Source organism: Peromyscus eremicus, chromosome 10 (genome assembly GCF_949786415.1).
Source record: "Peromyscus eremicus chromosome 10, PerEre_H2_v1, whole genome shotgun sequence".
NCBI lineage: Eukaryota > Metazoa > Chordata > Mammalia > Rodentia > Cricetidae > Peromyscus > Peromyscus eremicus.
In genome coordinates this window covers 31,075,966-31,099,589 of record NC_081426.1, presented here as the reverse complement: position 1 = coordinate 31,099,589, position 23,624 = coordinate 31,075,966, and the positions used below count along the sequence as shown (strand labels likewise).

General features: G+C 48.8%; 1 pseudogene; it reads right to left on the bottom strand.

Moving 5' to 3' along the window:
* Nucleotides 1-5,007: 5,007 nt before the first annotated feature.
* On the bottom strand, nt 5,008-5,134 carry LOC131921304 (small nucleolar RNA SNORA70; annotated as a pseudogene).
* Nucleotides 5,135-23,624: the final 18,490 nt, after the last annotated feature.

Sequence of the window (23,624 nt, the reverse complement as noted above, 5' to 3'; positions counted from 1 at the left end):
GGGGCACAGGTGTTGAAGGTAGCACGACATGCTAGTGATTTCAGTTTCCCCGAGTGTGCCAAGGGCTGCGAAATGAAATTCCAGGCAAGGGGAACACATGGCCGCCAGCTCCACAGGGGGAAGAGGGTACAGAAAAGCTGTGTGCCCACAGCCCACAGAGCCTGAGCACAGGCGTCCCTCATGTGTACTTCTACCCTCACACCATCTTACAATGGAAGCAAAATGAATGTATGAGTGAAGGAACAAACGAATGAATGAATAAGAAGAAAAGAAAGGCCGGGTGGTGGTGGCACACGCCTTTAATCCCAGCACTCGGGAGGCAGAGCCAGGCGGATCTCTGTGAGTTCGAGGCCAGCCTGGGCTACCAAGTGAGTCCCAGGAAAGGCGCAAAGCTACACAGAGAAACCCTGTCTCGAAAAATCAAAAAAAAAAAAAAAAAAAAGAAAAAGAAAAAAAGAAAAAGGCCAGTGTGCATTCATGTATATGAAATTCAAGATAGGCCAAAGCAAATGGAATCCACAGAGACAGGCTCAGAATGGCGCTTGCTATGGAAGGCTTGAGGGGAAGGGATTTCAAGGAATATTTCAGGTGATGAGGTTGTCCTGTCTCTTGGTTGGAAGTGTTGTTATAAGTCTGACAAGCACACAAACTGTTTTTTTTTTTTAAATTTAGTTTTGCATGTAATTATGTGTGTGTATGTGTGTGTGTGTGTGTGTGTGTGTGTGTGTGTGTATACATCTATCAGTGCAGGTGCCTAAAGAGGTCAGAGGCGTTGTGCTTTTTATCTAGTCTAACTATTCGAAAAAAGGAAGGCTGAGAGAAGAAGGAAGAGGAGAAAGAGGGGAGGAAGAACAGAGGGGGAATGAGGTGGGTGGGGAAATGGAGGTGGGAGAGGAGAAGAGGGCGATGACAGAGGAAGATGCACACTGGCCTAGGGCCTCAGGAGGTCCCATCTTTGAGCCTGAGCTTCGCCATTCTAACTGAGCGTCACTTGGTCTTGCGGAGGTCTGCACCTGTGCCTGGTGGAGGGCCACTTGGTCATTTGTCTCTTCCCTTGCTTGTTCTCTCACATCACCATCTTTGCCTATGAAATGGAAGGACGAGCTAATGGCAGCCAGGAAGCCCTTGTGGGCTGTGGGGAACTCTGCCTCTGATTGGCCTCCACTCTACTTCTGCCTGGCCCAGGCCAATCCCACATCCCACCCGTGTGAGAGGTGTGTGTGTGTGTGTGTGTGTGTGTGTGTGTGTGTGTGCGCATGCACTCATGTGTATGCAGGTGTGTGTCTGGGTATATATTCATGCATTTATATATGTATGTGTAGGCCAGAGGGTATTCTCTTCAAATGTTCTCTACCTTATTTATTTTTTTATTTTTTTATTTTTTTATTTTTTGGTTTTTCGAGACAGGGTTTCTCAGTGTAGCTTTGCACCTTTCCTGGACCTCATTTGGTAGCCCAGGCTGGCCTCAAACTCACAGAGATCCACCTGGCTCTGCCTCCCAAGTGCTGGGATTAAAGGCGTGTGCCACCACCGCCCGGCTCTACCTTACTTTTTTGTTTGTTTGTTTGTTTGTTTGTTTGTTTTTGGTTTTTGAGACAGGGTTTCTCTGTAGTTTTGGTGCCTATCCTGGATCTCACTCTGTAGACCAGGCTGCCCTTGAACTCACAGAGATCCTCCTGGCTCTGCCTCCCGAGTGCTGGGACTAAAGGCGTGCACCACCACCGCCCAGCCTTGTTTTTTTTTTTTTTTTCATTCATGTTTATTGTGTGTTTTAAACCTGTTCTTCCCCAAACTGAAACAGCGCACTAAAGTAAGTTGCCATTTCTATAAAGAATGAAAGGATGGATGCTACTTAAACAAAACAAAGCAAGACATCCATTTTTAGATTAGTTCTTCCTTTTGGACCATTACTATCAGTCACTGACCTTAATATTACTAAAAGTATCTGACTTTTTCCCTTATACATAACTTATTGAGGTACTCTTAGAAAAAGCTGGAGTTTTTCTTTGTTTCCCACAACCTAGAATTCAGAAATTTGTAAACAGCTCTTAGGAGTGTCAACATTGTTACCAAGTTTTTCTTTTCTTTTCTTTTCTTTTCTTTTCTTTTCCTTTCTTCCTTCCTTCCTTCCTTCCTTCCTTCCTCTTTCTTTCTTTCTTTCTTTTTTCTTTCTTTCTTTCTTTCTTTCTTTCTTTCTTTCTTTCTTTCTTTCTTTCTTTCTTTCTTTCTTTCTTTCTTTCTTTCTCTAAGGCAGTATTTTCCTGTGTAGCACTAGCTGTCCTGGAACTCACTCTGCAGACCAGGAAGGGCGTTCTACCTTACTTTTTTTGAGACAGGCTCTCTCACTAAATCCAGAGCTCCCTGATTCAGGTAGACTGCCTGGCCAGAGAGCCCCATCCATCCCCTTGTTTCCGCTTCTCTGGGGCTAGGATCATGGGCACACACTGGTGCTCCTGGGTTTTACGTGCTGGTCTTCACACTTACACAGGACTCAATTTACTGACTAAGCCATCTCCCCGGTCCTGACCAATCCTCAAAGCACACTTGTGGATGCTGTCTAAAGTGTATACCGCATTCTAGACCATTGTGTAGAACTACGTCTGCTTCTCTCTTGTGCCCAGCTCTTCTACCCCAGTAAGCCTGGCTCAGAGTTCCTCCAGCATCTCTCAGGGTCCTCCCTGCCTGCTTCCATGTACAAGAGCAAGGCCTTGGATAAGAATGTAGAGAACCATATTTTAAGTGTTATTTAGAGTCTCTGGGTCCATGTTCAGTTCTAGAAAGTAGTAACTGAGCAGAGGGATGTGGAGTCAGCACGAGGCTTTCTCCTGATGTCAGTCAGGCTCCTTCTTCGCAGAGGGAAGTGTATGCAAAGGAACAGACTTGCAGGACCATGGCTGGGTGCGTCATTCTGGGATCTGCAGGGCAGGCCAGAAAGCTGCAGACTCTGAGGCAGGATTCTTTTTTCCTTAGGTAAGTCTCCCTGAGGAAGTGTCTGTTTTGCTCCTTAGGCCTTCAACTACTTGGGTGAGGCCTACAAGGACACTCTTCTTTGCATAATTATGGACAGTAGCTACAAACTATATCTGCAGAATGCCATCAGGCAGTGAGTCGTGGCTGAGTAAGTAGGGCTGTAGCCTGGCCAGGTTGACACATAGACTAGCCTGCCCCTCCCCAAAGGGGATCATTCCCTCTGTTTTTGATGGGACTGCAGGAGCAATTTCCCCAGGACCCCATTTCCATTGCCTTCTTGGAGGCTACCTAGGCTGCCCAACTGCCTCTGCCAGTCCAAGAATCCTTCAGAGCACAAGAGTTGGGGGCCCATTCTCTCCTCAGCTCGTGGGAAGGAGTAGCTTATCCAAGTTCTAGAATTCCAGTCTGGGCACAGAGCCCAGCTGGGACCCCTTTCCCTGAGGTGTCTGGAGGGCTGTACACGAGCCCCTGTGGAGGCCCAATGGGAGGCCATGGGGACCCGCAGGGAGCTGACAGCTGTTCGTGGCTAGCTCTGTCTCAGCCCTACAAGCACGTATTCTCTCTTCCCTCCCACAGGCAACCGCATCACTTCCCGCCTTCCACTCTTACCTACTCTTCCCCCGGAGTCCCTGTTCCTGCTGCCTGTAGCTCTCACCCCACCCCTAGCCCCAAGGATACCTGCTCTGGCCAATCCGAAAGGATACAAGCACAGTCAATTGGGGACAAATGTGAACACAGTTCAAGGTTCAGGCTGTCTCAGTCATGGTCATCTCTCCTACGTGATCCTGGGCGCATTGCAGGCTTCCGGCTTCTCCTGTGCGTCTGTCCTTGAAGAAGCCAGCCTTCCTTAAATGGCTGAGGGCTGCAGACTCGGGTCATGGGTCCCCCAAGGCTCCCAGTTCATATCTGAAAGGCACCCTGGCCAGGCCACCCCCACCTTCCAGATGCTTGGCCTGCCTCTAGGGACCTTTCCCTAGCTATGGAACTTCTGTCTTGGCTGCTTCTGGGGTTCCAGACCCCCTATCTGGGCGGAAAAAAAAAAGAGTCTTATGAAAGAGACTAGAGAAGACACCGAGCCTTTATTGTGCCGCTTAGATGTCACTTCCAGGGGGGTGAGTGAAGTCACTTTCCCCAAAAAAAAAGTGCTTTGGGAGAGCGCCGGCACACACCCACAGGCACAGTGAGCTAGGGTTTAGCTCTCTCTCAGGCCACCTACTGAGTACCTGTCACTTCGGCTGGGCTTGATCCGCACTGGCTTGGGTGGCCATAGCTTGGACTCGACTCCACACTGCCAGTGTACACAGACACACTGGCGAGGTCACCCGGAGTCCCAGTCTGGGAGGTTCCAGGGACATAGGGAAGCTCTGCTCTTCATTCCCAGTCGAGTGTTTGCTTTGTTTTGTTGTTGTTTTTTAAACCAGATGCAAGACTTGCTAGTGACCATAGTTGGTGTGGTGGGGAACTCAACGCAGAGGGTGTTTTCAGGAGCGCGGCGCTGGCACCTGCCCAGGGAGCCACAGCTGGGGGGGCCAGCACCTGCCCAGGGAGCCACAGCTGGAGGGGCCAGCATCTGTCCAGGGAGCCACAGCTGGGGGGGCCAGCATCTGTCCAGGGAGCCACAGCTGGGGGGGCAGCATCTGTCCAGGGAGCCACAGCTGGGGGGGCCAGCATCTATCCAGGGGGCCACAGCTGGGAGGGCCAGCACCTGTGCAGGGAGCCACAGCTGGGGGGGCCAGCATCTGTCCAGGGAGCCACAGCTGGGGCCTATATTTGACCCACAGACATGAGCTTCTTATCAGCTCCATGCCTTTAACTCATTGGCACTAAACCCAGTGAAGCCCCCTTCTTTATCATGAGAACTTTCTGAAGACCTATCCTGGGACCTTGAACCTGTCCCTGCAGCTCAGGGCAGATGGACACGAGGACCCGGCTAAAATGAACTCTGGCCACTGTGCCCCATGGCTTCCCAAAGATATCCCACATCCTTGTCAAGATTGGGACAGAGTGAGACAAGAAACACGAACATCCACCAGAAAAGCCTATCCTCAAGATCACCCCAGGCATCCCACACAAGCCACAGACTGCAAAAGCTACCAAGGAGGCTGCTTGCTGCCACTGCCTATTGCCAGAAGGTGAAGAACCCGGCTACCTTCACTGGTTGCAGAGCATCTGAAGGGCTGCTGATGCTCTGGTTTCCTAGGAAGTCACTATCACTGTAGTAGAAATAAGAAGCTAGCTGTGCCTAGTGGGAAGACATTACAAGCCCACCTCTAAGAAGAAATGCTTCTGATCTGATGCCCTGCCCCCAGCCCCCTTTAAAAGACAAGATCTTACTCTGTAACTGTAGCTGGCCTGGAGTTCACTCACTATGCAGTCCAAGCTGGTCTGGAACTCATGATGGTCTTCCAGCCTCAGCCTCCCGAGTGTTAAGGTTATAAGCACAAACCACCAAACTTAGCTTGTCTCCCTTTTCTTTTTCTTTCTTTACTGTGGTACTGAGGACCGAACACAGTGTCTTATGAATGTGTCCCACCGAGCCACTGTCCAGCCCTGCCACCCCCTTTTCCTACTGTCTCACTCACTGTGTCCATGACAGATTTGCAGATGAGACTACCACAGGTGACAAGTGACAGAGACTGGTCTATGTGGCACTGTAGCCCTCTTTCACGTGAGCCATGCCCCAGCCTCTCTGCAGAAACTTCTCCAAACCCCTTAAAAGAGATCTTATTTCCCAGGGAGACAGGCACCTACCACAAACTCATAACTAGAATTTGAATTCGCCCTGGGGAATTGACCATGAATGACATTCTCTGCTAAGCCAACCCTGGCTCCTTGCAAACCAACCACCTAGAATAGCCACTGGGTCCTGGGCAAGAGCATTAACCCTTCACAGTAGGTAGAGGTGCTCTCTGGGAGCTCTGCCTTCTCACAGGATATGATCATGCCTGAGGGGGGCTGGGCAGGAAGGTCACTGTCCGAGGCGTCTGCAGCCCTTCTGTGTGCTCCCCTCCCCTCTGGCCTCTCTAGCTTGCACTCAGCCTGGGCAAATGGAGTTGTGTATCAATACAGCCCAGATGGTGCCCAAGTGAGCACACTCATTTCCAGAAGCCAAAATAGTGGTGTTGATGACAGTATCCCTGGGTTGGTCTCCCTTAGGACAGAGCACTGTTTGGGGCACCCTCAGCCAGGCTGGCTCTGAATGGGCAATGGTGTTTAATTGCATCTGGTACAGCTTACCTAGGGTGGTAGGCAGAGAGTAGAGTCAGCCAGCTGGCGGTGGCCAGCCACTCTTGGGAGCTACTGTTCCACACTGCTGTCCTCTCCATAGAAGGACTCTTTCTTGGAAGTTCATTATTTTTTCCAAATAATCCCAAGGGGCAGCTCCTAACCACTGCCCTTTTGCAATGAGCAAACCGAGAATCAAACGCTTAAGTAACTCGTCTTTAGGTCACAGGGCTGGTGACCCAAGGAGCTGGGCTTTGAACCCTGGCATTCTGGCTCCAAAGCAGGCCACCTCCACATTCCTAGGCCTCTGTTTCTTCATCTATAAAGTGGAAGATAAGGGTGCCTCCCTTCCCAGTTCCTGGGTGAGTTACAACATCTCTCACAAGCATGCTCAGCTGCCAGTCCCAGAAACAGGACCCTGCCTGGCAATGCTCAGGATTGCCACCCTATCCTGGGACAGGGAAGGGCAGGGCAGGCTATGTTCCTCACAGTGTGTCACAGGACAAGGTCCCTCTCCCTCTGGATATGGGGCACTGTGAGAGGTGGACTTCCTCTGCCTAGTGGAGGTTCCTTCTATCCAGGGCCTGGTGCCTCCAGAAGGAAGCCAGACTCATGGGTAAGCTGGGTGCTGACCCACACATTATGACCAGTGATTGTTCAAAGGATGAAGGGCCCTCACTGGGATGGCTCAGGGCCAGTGTTGTGCTCAGCAGCGATTGTGGAGACTAGCTACCACACACTTCCTGGGATGAGGTCCTCCTAGGGACCACAGGAATGGAGTCAAGAGAACACCGGCTGACTTCATAAAGGACAACCACCTAGGATCTAGTGGGGTCACGCTGGGTTAGTGCTGAGCAGAGGCCTTTGTTTGTTGGATTTTGAATTTTGCATCAGATGACTCTGTGTCTCTGTTCTAGATCCAATACTTATATTAAGACTAGCCTTAGTGGATGTTGGAGAGATGGCCGGTGAGAACATTTTCTGGGCAAACATGAAAGCCTGACTTCAGATCCTCAGCTCCCTGTAAAAAGCCTGTCACCATCTGGCTCACTTGCAAAGCCAGGACTGTGGGAGGAGGAGACAGGAGGATCCCAAGGGCTTGCAAGTTCACTAGCCTAGCTCCGGTTTGGTGACAGTATTTCAAGGGAATAAGGCAGATGGTGGCAGAGCAGGACACTTGACATTCTCCCAGTGCAGCCCCCTACCCCATGTAATATACCACACACATACACTGTGTATTTATTCTCACACACAAATAAACAAGTAAATAAATAAATATTAGCCTTAGCGATTTATCATTTGACCTTTAACGAGACCTGCCAGGGAGCTTGATCTCCACGCATTTGACAGAGAAAGGTGACATGATTTGTTTGGGGTGACAAAGCAGGGACTTCGATCCTGAGTGGCTCCCTGATGACGCTGTCCCTGGAGGGCTCTGCTGGAGAGGAGGAGCCGCAGAGCCCTGCCCACTGGCCTCAGGGAGGCGTGACCCTAGTGTCCTGGATCTGCGTCGCAGGTTTCACAGGCTGCGTTGGAGTCGGAGAACTTGCCCCATGGGCCTCAGCTCTGCAGGGGGGAAGAAATAAAAATAGCCAGGGAGAGAGGCCAGTGGCTGGGCTGTGGACAGAGCGCATGCCTTTCGCATGACTCTCTTTGGCCTGCCCTGAGAGGTCCTGGGTGCCAGGCCCTAGGCTGGGCCCCAGAAGGCAAAGCCCAGCGGGCAGGGCCCCGCCTACAGGGAGAGGCAAAAACTCCTGAGCCGCAGAAAGATTTGTGTGAGACCTCTCACCCGATCCCTCCTCCCACTGTGAAACCTTCCAGAAGAGTCACGTTGGAGAAAACAGTAGTTAAGCAGAGGTGCCGGGGCCTTCCAGGAAGTGGCTAAGGCTGAACAGAGTGACAAACGTGGCCCTGGAGAGGAAAGGCAGCGGCCGGGGCCACATGGGGCCAGTGGGCAGGCTGCATAGTCCTGGCTGGGAGCCAACAGTTTCAGGACTATGGGGCAGTGGGGAGCCAAGGGAGGTTAAGGTGCAGGGGGTGTGACATGATCGCATCATCCTAAGATCCAGTTATCTTAACCTCCACCGGCTACCTCCCTTTTGCCACCTGAGTTCCTGGGGGTGGGAAGGGGGGAGGGCGGGAAAGGGGTGGGGGGCGGCGTCACGATTCTGGATACTTGCATGCTTTTTTTTTTTTTTTCAACACATGCTTGTTCAGTGGTCGGCTTCTGAGGGCCTCAAACTAAGATACCTTATCTTGGGCTCAGAAGGTCTCTGCAGGTCAGCCAAGGGGTCAGCAAGACACACAATAGACTGAGCTACTTAAGACAGTGCAGAGTGGGGTCTCTGTAGCTATAAGAACCAGAGCCCACTGTCCTCTTACAAATGAGGTAGTGCAGGGCAGATGGAGATGCTGGGAAGGAGCCTGAGAAGCTGTTTTTGGCCCTGGGATCAGCCTTCGTTGGCTACAGAATGAACAAATAATTGTGAGCAGGGAATGAGAGAATATCAGGTGATGAGCAAATATCTCCTATGGACCCCAGTCACCAAGAGTGTACAGGGGGTGTGTGGCAGGAATCTAGGCTTTAGTTCTGGAATGCTAGTTACTGAGAAATTTTGTCACTATATAACCAAAATGGAAAAACTTTTCAAATGGCAGGCCTTTCTGACTCTTGTTTCCACAGAGAGGTGGAGAAGAAGGGCAGATGTCCATGCAGCTCCTTCCTGTTGGATGAGGTCAGCAACCTCCTCAGGAGGCTCTTGGGTCAGTTTACACATGGACATTTGAAGGAGGAAGCTGTGAGAGGGAGAAGTCCTCCCACAATGGCCTCCAAGCCTTCTAATATCTGTCTAGTTGCTGAACATTCTCCCCGGGAGAGCTGATTCTCTGAAATCACTCAGAGGGATATCCAGTCAGTATGACTGTGCCTGGTTGACAAAGGGGGAGTTGAGGCCTTTAGGGTCTCCACTCTTGCTGATTCACCTTCGATCAATGAAACCCTGACAGATGGAGTTAGGTTGTCACTGGACTACCCGAGTGTCGATGGACTGTAAATGAGAGCAGATAAAATTAAGACAGTAGTTGAGTACACGAGGTCCAGAGATTAATAGATCTAGGTTATAACATATTAAACCTATTTTTACTATGACATCCAGGTTTCCAGCTATTCACCAATGGGGTGGTGGTGTTTAGTGGAGTTATTAGACCTTATGAAGCAAAGGAGATAAGCGCAGAATTATCGGAAATAATATGAACAGAGAGCAGTGTGTTAGGAAAAATAGGAGACTCCTTTAACTTAATTATAGCTTGGGTAGCTGTGACTATTCCACCCAGCACGTCAGCAGCCCATATGAAGACCGGTAAAGCCTTTCCATTGTTCATTTGCTTTATATTGTTTTCAATTGCTTTAACTTTGGTTGTACTTTCCTGCTGGGTGTTTAAAACCAGGCAGGTGGCCAAAATCACTTCCCCTCTCCTATCAGGGCCAGCTGAGGGTCTGGTCCTCAGGGCCACTGGGGCTTGGGCAGAGCCTCTGCCTCGGGCCTTCCTGTTCCCGGTTGTTTCATCTGTGTAAGGGTTAGTCAAGGGCCTGCTTGGCCGTGCTTTGGTTGGAAACTCAGAGGAAAACGTCTCCTCGATGTTGGCCTTTCTCTTTTTAGAATGGGTACTGGTAAAGTCCACGTGGTGGGGTCTCCAGGGTCTTCCTGAACAAGATGACAGGTAGCTCATCAGGGCTAACCTGGGACCTACCTGATCTTGGGAGGTAAGGAGTAAAATGTTGTCCCTTTTAATTCCTCTGTCTACTTTAGTATAGGCCTCTGAATATAGTTGGTGAAGCCCCAGAAAGTCAGCTACACTCATCTGGTACTTTTAACTACAATGTAATGTAGAGATAAAGCTTAGATGGTGAATTTTAAGTAGAATAAATTTTGGGTTTTTTTGGAAATTTTTTATTTGTTTGTTTTCTAGACAGGGTTTCTCTGTGTAGTCCTGGCTGTCCTGGAACTCACTCTGAAGACCAGGTTGGCCTTCAACTTAAAGAGATCTGCCTGCCTCTGCCTCCTGAGTGCTGGGATTAAAGGCATGTGCCACCATGTCTGGCTACATTTTGTTTTTTTTTGAGTCTGTACTTGTGTTACCAAGAACAGATCAATAACTTAAGAGAACTATTAATTTAAATAGAGTCTTGATTGAACTTTGACCTTAGAAAAGCTTTCACGATTTGCTTAGGTGTTCCAGCTTTCTTTTCTGTTCTGGAAAAACATCTAGCCATCTCAAGAAAAAGTCTAACCCCACAGAAATCATGGGGTCCGGTGTCCCCTCCTTAATCTGACATGAGAAATAAGGGGACCTCATTACATGACAATAGAGACACCCAGGAAACATCTAAGTATAGAACAAGGTAGCTGGAGTGGGGGTGGGGGCTTAGATCAGCATGATGGAGTAGTGCCCATTGGGAGAAAGTGTTGGTTTGGTAAGTCAAGTGGGTCCAGAAATGTGATGAGAGGGCAGAAAAGCATCTCTGTGAGCCTCAGTTTATGTTTGGAAACGGGTGAACCCATAGATAAGCATAGTGAACAGTGAATAGGGGTCCAGAAGAATCCAGATGCTTCTCGGGGTGAAGGGAAGGAAGAGCAGAGGTTCTGGTTAGGTCAAGAGCCCAAAAAAGGAGGGGACAGAACCCCCAAAATAAGGTAAAGAGCCTGGTAAAGAGGAGAATTAGAGCTCAGGGAGGGTGCCGGAATCTCCACGGTAGGACTAAACCTGGAGGGGCCCCCAAAACCTCAATAGAACATGAGGTTAGCAAGGAAAAAAAGGGACCATGAGGGTGAGGGGAGGCACAGCTGTAGACAGATGGGCAGGAACTCTGAGGGGACAAAGGATAAATAGAAGAGTTAATGACAGAGCAGGTATCAGGGAGGGGGTGTCTATAATACTTAAATTTTTCCTTTAGAGGAGGCCTTAAGAAAGGCATCAGAGAATCAGTATAGATTTTAAGAGGGCTGTAGCAGATTTCTTTAAAGTTAATGTCCTTTAATAGTTTTCAAGCTTTGGTTGCAAAATGTTGTCATAAACATGGAAGGGTAATAGACTGGATATTAAAAAGTATTAAAATAGTCCAGGACAATTTTGGCTTTGGACCTGTAACATTTTAACTCTCTACACTCATCATCGAAGTTTTGGTGACATGGATGTTGCTTGTTGATGGTTTAGCCGAACTGTAGCCTAGAAATGGTATATTTGTTATGAACATCGTAAAATGGTTACGTTTTAAAGAAGCAAAGACAGAAGATGAAGGAGACAGGTGTCCTAACTTAGAAGGGTTTAAATATAGATGCCCCCAAAATGGTTTAATTAAGGTAGGATGCCTGGGTAAACACACATTTATTTATTCCAGAAAGATCTAAAATTGTTCTTACTTGTGGTCTTATCAGAATCAAGATCAGTAATTATTGTCACTGAGGAACAACCTGGAAAAAGTTAAGTATCATGTAAACATTGCAGGATTACAAAGTATAAAGTACAGCCCTTTCTCTTTAGGCTGGAGGGAGTCACGGTTTATTAGTAGCAATAAAAAATGTAACTAAGGTGCAGCATTGAGGGGAGTCCCCAGTCCTCTCACCGAGACAGCAAGAAGGCTGGAGATGGACTTAACATTTTAGAAGGGCTGAGAATTCAGGACTTGCCTTGGTCTAAAAGTCTGGGGGAACTGCAGGTGGAGTTGGGGTGGGTGTTTTTTCCCTCAGAAGGCAGGTCTGGTCCAGGAGCCCACTGTGGAAGGGAATTGCCACTGCAGAGTTGGGTGGGCTTGGTGGGTGGCGGTGGGTGAGTGTAGAGGATGGGGAAGCCGAAAGAAATGGGGAGATTGGGCAAAGATGCTTTCAGAGGGAAGGTGAGTGCTGGACACAAGGATACAAGCCACCCACATACCAGAGTGGGAGAAGAAGTCAGAGCACACAGAGAATCCGAGACTCCTTATCTGATTAGAGCAGGGAATTTGGGTTAGGCATGGTGAGGTTTTCCAATGGGAACAGTAATGGCTGGTTCCTAGGCTGACAGCCCTGGGGGTGGGTACAGGCCTGACACCGTACATAAAGGAAAGATGACTGAACCCTAAGTGCCCTGCCATGCTGTGCTGGGAGAAACATAGAATTTTGCTGAAGGAATAGAACCTGGGTGTCCCCTGGAGAAGCTAGGACTGGGAGGGCAGGGAGGTGGGTTAGGAAGCAGGTTTTGCTAGGAGGAAAGCTACGCAGGGCAGTTGCTGTTAGGCAGCTGGCCTCAGAAAAGAGCCTTTCTTGGAGGCATAGGTCTTCATAGCAGGCTTTGGAAAGCCACATACAGTTACAGAGAAGGCAGTTGTGTGGGGTGAGAAAGAATGTGAGCAGGGCAAATTAGGAGGACCAGGTCTAGGAGACTGATGCAGAAAGAGGACCCGAGGGGCAGAGGAGGGAAGCAGAAGGGTGGAAGCAGGGCCAGCCAGATAAAGCCTGGAATGCAGGCAAGTTTGGACCATATTCCACCGTGTTAACGCGAGGTCCTTTTAAATCTGAAAGTCAAACATGTTGCCCTCTGACCAGTGGTAGCCATGATGTGTACTGTTGCCAGGACAGCTGAAATGGAAAGATTTGGCGGGGACATGCCAAAAAGCCTGTAGGCAGTTAGAGGATTGCTGGCCCATGGCTGTGAGGAAGGAAATTCTTCCAGGCAGAAAACAGGCCTAAAGGAAGAGAGCCAATGGTTTGGTTCAGCAAGACCTTCCGGAGAACAGAGATGTCTCTAATGGACCCCTCAAAGAAGACCACAGTTCCATCTAGGAGAAGCTTTCCATCCATTACTGGGGTTTCTGAGAAGTCTCCCTGGCGAATTTCAGAAAAAGAATTTCCAAGAAGGAAAGGAAATCTCAAAACTCACACAAAGTCAGAACAACTGATGGAGGTGGGGTGGGGTGTATAGATTGCAATAGAAAGATTGTCCCTTGGAGTCACTCAAAGAGATAGGTGGGCACAAGAATCAGAGGGGGAAATAAGGGTGAGGGGAAAAGAATCAGGGGATCCTTGTTGGAGAGTCTACATGCCAACTCCCTGTACAGACCACCATTTGGAAGTTCAGCAAGAAGGAAAGAAAGGCAAGGGAACCAGTGACTTCAAGCAGTGCAGACTTTAATTTGTGGGTAGGGGTGCCTGCAAAGGGAGTGTGGTGGTTTGAATGAGAACAACCCTTTCACCATAGGCTCATATATTTGAATACTTGGCCCCCAGTTGGTGGAACTGTTTGGGAAGGATTAGGAGGTGTGGCTTTGTTGAAGGAGATGTGTCACTAAGGGTGGGCTTTGAGATTTCAAAAGCCCCCACCGTTCCCATTTTGCCTTCTGCTCCTACTTGTGAGTAAGGATGCAAGCTCTCAGCTACTGCTCTGGTGCCATGGCTGCCTCCCTGCTGCTGTGATTCCCGACATGATGGCTGTGGACTCACTCTCTAAAACTGTAAGCGAACCCCCTAATAACTGCTTCCTTTTATAAGTTGCCTTGGTCATAGTGTTTTTGTCATGGCAACAGAAAAGTAACTAAGATGGGGGCAGCTGTAAGAATCAGAATGAGAGCCCATCATCTCCTTACAAACAAGGTAACTGTAGGGCAGAAGGGGGTGCAGGGAAGGGGGCTGAAAAGCTTCCTCTTTGGGCTTGAGATTGGCCTTTGCTCCAAATGAACAAAGAATGATCATTAGTGAGTGAAGGACTGTCAGGTGATGGGTAAGCATCTCCTATGGCCAGTCATCATCAAGAGTCCTTAGGGAGTGTGTGGCAGGAATCTAGACTTTAGTTCTGGAATGCTAATTACTGTGGTTTGCAGGAATTGTCAGTATTTAATGCAAATAGAGGCAACCAATCTTCACAGACGGGCCTAGGTTCCAATCCTGCCTCTTGCTTTGTGCCTTTGAGCACCTTGCCCGTCTCTTTCAGAGTCTGCTCCCTCATCTTGCAAAAGGTGAGGGCCCTAGTGATACCTAAGCAGGCCAGAGAGGAGTTGGGTGCAAATCCCTTTACACACAGTAGGTGCTCAGGAAACCAGAGTGTTACATCACACCGAGAGGTGACTTAGTCTGGCTCTCCTGCTTTCTCCAGTGTGGAAAGCCCAGCTGTCCCCTGAGCTGTCAGTCCTCCTAGGGACAAAAGAAGCTTGTTTTGTTTCCTGAATGCGAAGTACCAGCGGACTGCTTTCTCCAGACAGGCTCGCTCCTAGTAACACTTTGTGCTGTCCAGGGGACTGACATTGGGAGAGGGCTATTCTGTACACCTCAAAATGAGGGGAAAGCACAGGCCCTGTGCCAGTCCACGGGGCAGTGAGGCCAGAAGGTTTCCAGGCAGAATCCGATGGTCTCTGGGATGCTGTGAATCAAGCCGGTGTTTTGTTCCATTTGACTTTGGAAATGAATGAAATAATAGATGTTGGTGGTTTTGGTCTTAAATTGAGTGGATTTCCTGTGAATAAGGTTTGGTCCTCTTCTTGAGCATGCATTTAAAAATAATTCTATCACATTTTATGGATTTGCGGAGGGCACACAGCACGGTTGGAGAGTGGATGTCAGAGGATGACCTGCAAGAGGCAGCTCTCTCTTCCCACCAAAGGATCAAACTCAGGTCCTCAGGCTTGGCCGCGGGGAGCGCCTTTACCTGCTGAGCCATGCCAAGGGCTCCAGGGTGCATTCTTTTTTATCATGTCTTCAAAAGAGATGTGAAGTAGAGCCTTTGTATACTTCTCCCATGGTTTGCTTTTGTTTTTCAATAGAGCAACTAAGGAACACCCACTCCTCAGGGGCTGGGCACTGTTTAGTCACTAAGGAGAACAACTCAGTACTTTCTTCATCTTCTCCCCTGGGAACGCAGGATGAGTCTGTGCTGTGGCCCATTTCTCACCACTGTGAACACTTGGGACAAGGCCGTGGAACAGGCGCCATGGCATGAGCCTCATGAGTACATTGCATTCTGGATGGGAGTAGCCCTGTGGAGGAGAGAGGCCCTGTGAGGAGAGAGGCCCTGTGAGGAGAGAGGCCCTGTGAGGAGAGAGGCCCTGTGAGGAGAGAGGCCCTGTGAGGAGAGAGGCCCTGTGAGGAGAGAGGCCCTGTGAGGAGAGAGGCCCTGTGGTGAAGACCGGTGGAGAGGGGCCTAGTAAAGAGAGAGGCTTTGTGGAGGAGAAAGGCTTTGTGTAGGGAGAAGCCCTGTGAAGGGGGAGAAGCCTTTGGAGACAGATGTTCAGGGAGAAATCCTGAACAAGATAGAAGTCCTGTGAAGGGAGATGCCTTGTGGAAGGAAGAAGCCCTGTGAAGGGGAGAGGTGCCCCCGGGGAGAAAGACTCTATGTAGGGAGAGGTACTTTGGAAGGGGAAAAAATTCTCTGGATGAGAGAAATCCTGTGGAAAATAAACCCCCTGTGGAGGGGAGAGGCCCTATAGAGGGAGAGGCTTTGTGAAGGGGAGAAGCTCTGTGGACAGGAGAGGGCCTGTGGAAGGGAGAGGCACTGTGGGAGGGAGAGGGTCTGTGGAGAGGAGAGGGCCTGTGGAGGGGAGAGGCACTGTGGGAGGGAGAGGGTCTGTGGAGGGAAGAGGGTCTGTGGAGGGGAGAGGGTCTGTGGAGGGGAGAGGGTCTGTGGAAGGGAGAAGGCCTGTGGGAGGGAGAGGGTCTGTGGAGATGAGAGGCCCTGTGGAGATGAGAGGCCCTGTGGAGGGAGAGGCCCTGTGGAGGGAGAGGGTCTGTGGGAGGGAGAGGGCCTGTGGAGGGGAGAGGCCCTGTGGAGGGGAGAGGGTCTGTGGAGGGGAGAGGGTCTGTGGAGGGGAGAGGGTCTGTGGAGGGGAGAGAGTCTGTGGGAGGGAGAGGCCCTGTGGAGGGGAGAGCCACTGTGGAAGGGAGAGGCCCTGCAAAGGAGAGCAGCCCTGTGTGGGCAGAGGCCCAGTTTGGGGAGAGGCCCCGTGGAGGAGGGAGGTGCTATGGAGGAAGAAGCTCTCTGGATGGGAGGATCCCTGCTGAGAGAAGTTCCACTGAGGGAAGAGACTGTCTGAGGAAAAAAGCCCTACAGAGTCGAGAAGCCCCATCGTGCGCGGACAAAACCATATTGAACAGCTGGACTCTGAGTCCTTTGTCCAGATCTACCACTTCCTGGCTGTACAACCTTGGCCAAGGTCACTCTCTCTACTAAAACCACAGACCACAGTGGCACTCTGGGGTCCTGTAACTCCTCGTCGTGGGCAGCAGCTGCTCTGGCACTGGCTGAGTGAGTGAGTGCTCAGCACGTGCTGGTGGCGTTGTGTCTTGAGGCCCCTGTGGCTGGTGAAGCAGGCAGCGGGCAAAGTGATTCTTTAAGTGCCGGAGACACAGAAGCTGCTCTGCAAATAAGGAATGAGGCCAAGAAGAGAAGAATCACTCACTGTCTCTTTATTCCCAAACAGCCCCAAGTGCAAATCTACCAGGAGCCCACAGACAGCTGAATGGAGAAATGAAATGGGAACTACGGGTTAACTCCATCGGGATGTTAATTCAGCTTGGGAAAAGGAGGGAGACTCCGAAGCACTCCCATGGATGAACTGCAAGGACAACAAGCTCTGTGAAGTAAGCCCTTCCAAGGAGTCTATCCCTGCCCGTCCTCCGCTGGATTCTGGGACTGTCATCTCCTGGAGACCCCACTGGCAAAGGAGTGGAAATGAGTTAGAGACAAAAATGAACTCAGCAAATGTTTGCTGAGGATCTACCGTATATGCAGCACTGCCTTGGGGCTACATCCTGTTTGGGAGGATAAGAGGCGGACAACTGAATGGACAAGAACAGATTAGGTGAAGGAAGAGACAGGCAAGGTGACGGAGGCAGGCGGGACTGAACAAGGGTGGAACAAGCTCCTGGAAGGTGAGAAGACACTGGACTAGGAATCCCAGGCCCATTCTGAGCACAGGTGAAGGAGTTAAATACTCTTAGGCCGGTCTGGGAGTGAGGGGGGGATGGCCACTGAGTAAATATAGAATGGATGTCTTGTGGGAATCAGTGAGAGCTTTGACAATCCCTTCCTGGAGCAAGGCTGCAATGACCTAACCACCTCCCTGAAGACCTCACCTCCTCCCTGAAGACCTCACCTCCTCAGGGTTCTGTCAGTTCCACAGCACCACACTAGAACCCGGATTTCAGCACGTAAAGCACCAGAGTTAGCCATATCCAACCCACATCAGTGGTTTGGAATGTGTAGAGTTCCTGTTCAAGGCTAGGAACCCTGAAGGGACCACGAGGCTGTGGAAGCTTTTATGAGTTGGTGGAAAAGGTGCTTCTGGTCAGCCAGGGGAGGCAGGGTAGTTGGCTGTCCTCATCACTGAGGTCTTCCGGTGCTTGCTGAGAGAACATGAAGTGTCAGTCACTCCATTCAACTCCCCTGAGAAGTGTAATCAATTGCTTTAGACTAAGGGCTTGTGCTGGGCAGGCATTATGCCAGATGGTCTACCTGGGTGGGGGAGGGGGGAATCTTGTCTTCTTACCTCAAGTCACTTCTTCCTGAAAGAGACAACTTCCTGAACTGTCATCGGTCTGAAATAATTATGGTGTGTAAACATAAATATTAGGTCCATTTTAATAAACATCAATTACGTGCACTTCCCCTATAAAGACCAGAGCATCATTAGCTGTTAGTGTCGATGCTTTACAGCCCAAGCAGGGCTGTAAACGCGTGGCACTCCCTGAATAACTACCACCCTCTTTGCCTCCCCCAGGATCTGGCACCATGAATGTGTCCAAGTCATCCTTCAAGCCCATAGAGAAAAGATGGCACAGTGGTAGGAATCTTCAGAGATACTCTTGTTCAGACCATGTATGGTGCCACAGAAGTCTATCGCAGACCATAGGGAAGTGTTACCCAGGGCTCACCTACAATATCTTTCATAGCCTCTCACCACTCTTGAGGGTACTCTTGGTGTTCTCTGGACATCCATGGATATTTGAATTGGAGAGATCACTGGAAGGGAGAACATGACCGGAACTCAGGAATTTGCAGATACTAGCCTTGCAGGCTACTGCTACAACTCTAGCTTTTGCTTTTGAGATAGAGTCTCAAATTGTCCAACTGGCCTCAAGGATGTAAGCCAAGGATGGCCTTCAACTTCATATGCCCTGCTTCTACCTTCTGAGTACCATATACCCTGTTTGTTTGGTGCTAGGAAGCAGACCAAAGGCTTTGTTCATGTTACACAAGCACTCTGCCCATCTACTGACAATCTCTTTCTTTTCTTTTCTTTGGAAAAGGGTCTCACTTTACAGCCAAGGCTAACCTGGAACTCACTGTATAGCTTAAGTTGGCTTCAAACTTATGTCCTGCCTCAGTCTCCCTAGTGCTGAGATTACAGGTATGAGCCACTCACTATACCTGGCTTCCAGACCCTTTAAAGTTTTGATTTATTAATTTATTATTATTAATATTATTATTAATAATATTATTATTATTTTGAGATAGGGTCTTGCTATGTAGCCAAGGCTGGCCTCAAACGTACTGCAATCCTCCTGCCTCTGCCTCTTGAATATTAGGATTACAAGTGTGAGCCAACTGTCTGGTGTTTATTTTTATTTTGAGACAGGGTCATGCTAATACTCTCAGAGTAGCCTCGAACTCTCAGTCCTCTTGCCTTAGCTTTTCAAGTAGCTGGAATTAAAGTGCAACCTCCATGCCTGGCTTAGAAAGCTTAAAAAGGCTTTGGGGATGATAGGTAAAGTTGCAATGAAACAATATACATAGAAATTCTTTTAAAAAAAAACTTTGTTTTAGCTAGGTGGTGGTGGTGCACCCCTTTAATTCTAGAACTTGGGAGGCAGAGGCAGGCAGAGCTCTGCTGTGGAATAATCCTTCTGTACACTCTGAATATGTATTGCTCTCATTGGTTAATAAAGAAGCTGATTGACCAATAGCAAGGTAGGATAAAGTTAGGTGGGACAATCAAACTGAGGATACTGAGATGAAGAAGGATGGAGTCAGGGAGATACCAGCCAGCTGCCAAGGAAGCAGAACAGGGAGAAAACGAGGTAACAAGTCATGAGCCATGTGGCAAAGCATAGATAAAAATAATATGGTTTAAGTGTAAGAGTTAGCTAGTAACAAACCTGAGCTATCAGCCAAGCATTTATAATTTATATTAAACCTCTGAGTGATTATTTGAGAACATTGTGGGACAAGAAAACTCTGTCTACAGATCTCTAGTTCAAGGCCAGCCTGGTCTACAGAGCAAGTTCTAGGACAGCCAGGGCTACACAGAGAAACCACGCCTTGATGCAACAACAACAACAACAACAACAACAACAAATCATTAGTCTGTGTGTGTGTGTGTGTATGTGAGTGTACTTGACACATACATGAGTGTAGATGCATGTGTGCCACAGCCCAAAGTGGAAGTCAGAGGACAATTTTGTGGAGTCTGTTCTCTCCGTTCACCTTTCCATGGGTTCCTAGGATGAAACTCAGATTATTAAGCTTGCATGGCAAATGCCTCTATCCAACCTAACCATCATTTCTTCTTAAAATATTTATTTATTTATTTATTTATTTATTTATTTATTTATTTATTTATTTATTTATTTATTTATGTGTATGCATGCCTGAATGAGTTTCTGTGCACCACATGCATAGGACTGGAGTTATAGATGGTTGTGAGCAGCTTAATATGGGTGTTGGGAACTGAATTCATTCCTCTCAAAAGTGGTAAGTTCTCTCAACCACTGAGCCATCTTTCCATCAGCCCCTGTGGAGCGCTCTTGTTGGCCCTATAAGAAGAAGTTCTTAGCACAGTCACTATACAGTGTATACAGCAGGTGCTCAATGCAAGGATCCACCACAAGCAGTCTGGAGATTGACTGGCCTCCTGGAGGGTGATTTTGGCATGAAGCTCCAGTTATTGAAACACTTTCTGCTCCAGGTGTGTAACAGTCTTAGTTGGAAGATGGAGAAACTAAGGCTTGGTGACTACTTGAGATTTGACAGCTGCAGCCAGATGTAGCTCTTGGCACTGTATAAACAGACTTCCCATGTCGAGGACATTGTTAGGGATGAAGAGCAGGTCACTAGAGGGAATGTTCTCATCTCCCTCCTTCAGAGGTTCTGGGAGCACACCAAGAAGGAGGCAGAAATCCTGAAAGGGATACAACTGGCATCTCTCAGCATAGGCTAGTCCCTTTTCCTGTGACACAGCTCTTCAGATAGCCTGGGGTTCATTTGTAGTGATATATTGTGTACCCTGATAAATTTGCCTAAAGATCAGAGAACAGAACAAGCCACTAGATTAAACACAGATGCCAGGCAGTGGTGGCACACACCTTTTTTTGTTTTGTTTTGTTTGAGACAGGGTTTCCGTGGTGGTGTTGTGTTCCCCAAAATATTGTGTACCCTAATAAACTTATCTGGGGTCAGAGAACAGAAAAGCCACTAGATACTTAGGATGGGCAGTGGTAGCACACACCTTTAATCCTAGCATTCCAGAGGCAGAAATCCATGTGTTCAAGGATACAGCCAAGCATGGTGACTCACACCTTTAATCCCAGAAAGCGAGCCTTTAATCCCAGGGAGTGGTGGTAGAAAGCAGAAAGGTATATAAGGCATGAGGACCAGAAACTAGAAGCATTTGGCCTGGTTAAGCATTTGGCTGTTTAAGCTTTCAGGCTTCTAGCAGCAGTTCAGCTGAGACCCATTCTGGATGAGGACTCAGAGGCCTCCAATCTGAGGAAATAAGACCAGCTGAGGATCCAGCGAGGTGAGGTAGCTGTGGCTTGTTCTGGTTCTGATCTTCCAGTTCACCCCAATACCTGGCTCAGGTATGATTTTATTAATAAGAACTTTTAAGATACATGCTACAGGTTTCTCTGTGTAGTTTTGGTGCCTGTCTTGGATTTTGATCTGTAGACCAAGCTGGCCTCGAACTCACAGAGATCCTCCTGGCTCTGCTTCCCCAGTGCTGGAATTAAAGGCATGTGCCGCCGCTGCCGCCGCCGCCGCCGCCGCCGCCTGGCTGGAGAGAAACAGAGCCAGATGGTGGTGGCACACACCTTTAATCCCAGCACTAAGAAGGAAGTGATGGCTGGGTGAAGAAAGGTATAGAAGGCATGAGGAGACAGGAACTAAAAGCTTTTTAGGCTGAGGAGTCCTAGAGGTAAAATGTGGCGGTGGCTTGTTTTTTTGTCTCTCTGATCTTTCAGAATTTACCCCAATATCTGTTTTTTGTTTTTGTTTTTGTTTTTTGTTTTTTGTTTTTTTAATTGGTTTTTCGAGACAGGGTTTCTCTGTGTAGCTTTGAAGCCTGTCCTGGAACTCACTCTGTAGCCCAGGTTGGCCTCTAACTCACAGAGATCCTCTGTGAGCCTGCCTCTGCCTCCTGAGTGCTGGGATTAAAGGCGTGCGCCACCACTGCCCGGCTGGTTTGGGTTTTTATAAGACCATTTAAGATTCCTGCAACATTCATTCCTGAATCATGGCCTTACCTAAAGGATATCTTCACACTGAGCTGTGACCTAGAGTCAAGAACATCCTCATTGTGATCTGAACTCAGCATAAGCACAATCAAAACTGGTGAATAGAAAGAGGAATTATCTATAGTGAACTTACACGCATTTCCCATCAGCATTTTAGCAAACTCTGAACTCCGTGCCCTGGTACCAAAGGCCTGGCTTATCTGTGCTCTGTACATGGATAGATATTACACCTCATCAAAGTCACCTGGACTCCCCCCGCTGTGCCCAGTTGCTTTCAGTTTCTCAGTGCCCTGTGCCCTGTCCTAAATCAGGACCTTGTCCTTGCTTTTCCTGGAGTCTGATATATTTAGTCCCTGCAGTCTGTCATCCCTTCCTGATTGGAAAGAGTTGGTGCTCTTCCTCCCTTCCTCCCTTTTTTTTTTTCTTTTTGTGTTTGTGTATGTGCACATACGTGTATGTGTGTGTAAGCCTAAGGTGACTGAAGAATGTAGTTCCTCAGGAGTCATGGGGTTTGGGGCAGGGGATCAAACTCAGGTCCTCCTGCATGACAAACATGCTTCTTTCTGTCTGTCTCCTCAGCCTCAGGAAGAAGTGATCTTTCTCCTCCTAGCCTGAATCAAACGTCCTGCTCTCAAGGAGCTTTTTGCTGACAGTACGACTAAATAGATCCCCCATTTGTTTCTTTTTATAGCTTTTCCCACAGTTGGTAACATATAACTTAACTTTGAATAGTCCTCTCCAGCTAAGATTAAGGGTCCCATGGACACACTGTTGCTGTGTTTATCAATTACCTGCTAAGAGCCTAATGCTGAGTGCTCCACACTGTTGAATAGAGGGAAGTTGTGATTGCTTAACTTTGTTTCCCAGTCCTGGCACGTACCAGCTGGGCTGTGACTTGCTGGGAAAACTGTCAGTTCTCTAAGCCTCCGTTTCCTAGCCTGAAAAACAAAGATGATGGTAGTCCCTCCTTTCCTGGGAGAACTGAATGAGATGGGGTTGAGCAATGTGAAATGCCAGGAACATCATGGGGGTCATGGCTAGAACTGTCTCTTCAGACAGATGCATAGAAGCCTCACCCCTATGACCTCTGTGTGAACCCCCATTTGGAAAGTTTGTCTTTGCAGATTCCGTTAATGAGGATCAGGACAGTCCTCAAAGGGTTTGCCTCTGGACCACTGGGTGCCGGGTCTGTAGTGGGGCTGGGAGGAGAGTTGAGGTAAGGGAGTCACATATGGGCCCCTTGTGGTTGGAAGAAAGAAGCAGGTTACAATGGTGACATCCTGACTTATATAGCACCCCCCCCCCCCGCCCCAGTACCCTGGAAGGAAGGCGTCACTAACTTGTCTAGCTCCAGACTTGGAGGTCAATAAGAGGGGTCCAGGTCCAGCCCAGCTCTGGCGCTAGGACCTGCTTCTCTACATAGTCTTCTCCCTGCCTTGCTGAGCTTGGGGACAGCAGGAGCAGTTCTGTAGAGAGCGGATGGCTACTCTATCTTTTCCAACGAGCCTCCTCCACAGAGGCCTGGCTTCTGTGGCAGGCTACAGATTCTGAAGCTACTTTCATCAGCCCTGGGGTCATGTGGGGTGGAGTAAAGCGGTGATGTAGAAAGGGACAGGGCAAGAGGAAGCATCAAAGGCAAGGTAGGATCAGAGCTCTAGGAGCCTGGGGGCTGATGCTGGTGTTTGGTTCACTGTGGACAGGGTACTGTTTTGGACCCTGTATGAGGATCGTTTCCTTTGACAGCAAACCATGATGCCTGATACCATCACTGTGAACATTTTAAAATGAGGATGGTAGTGAGCTTAGACAAGTGGGGCCTGGTCTACCCAGTAACCCAGTCCCATGCTTCACCTGCATGCTAGCCTACCTTTGAGATGGACAGTTGTTGACCTCACTCTTAAAAGCTCTTTCTTGAGTGAGTTGGAGGAGTCAGAACTAAATAGCCCTTGGAAGAAG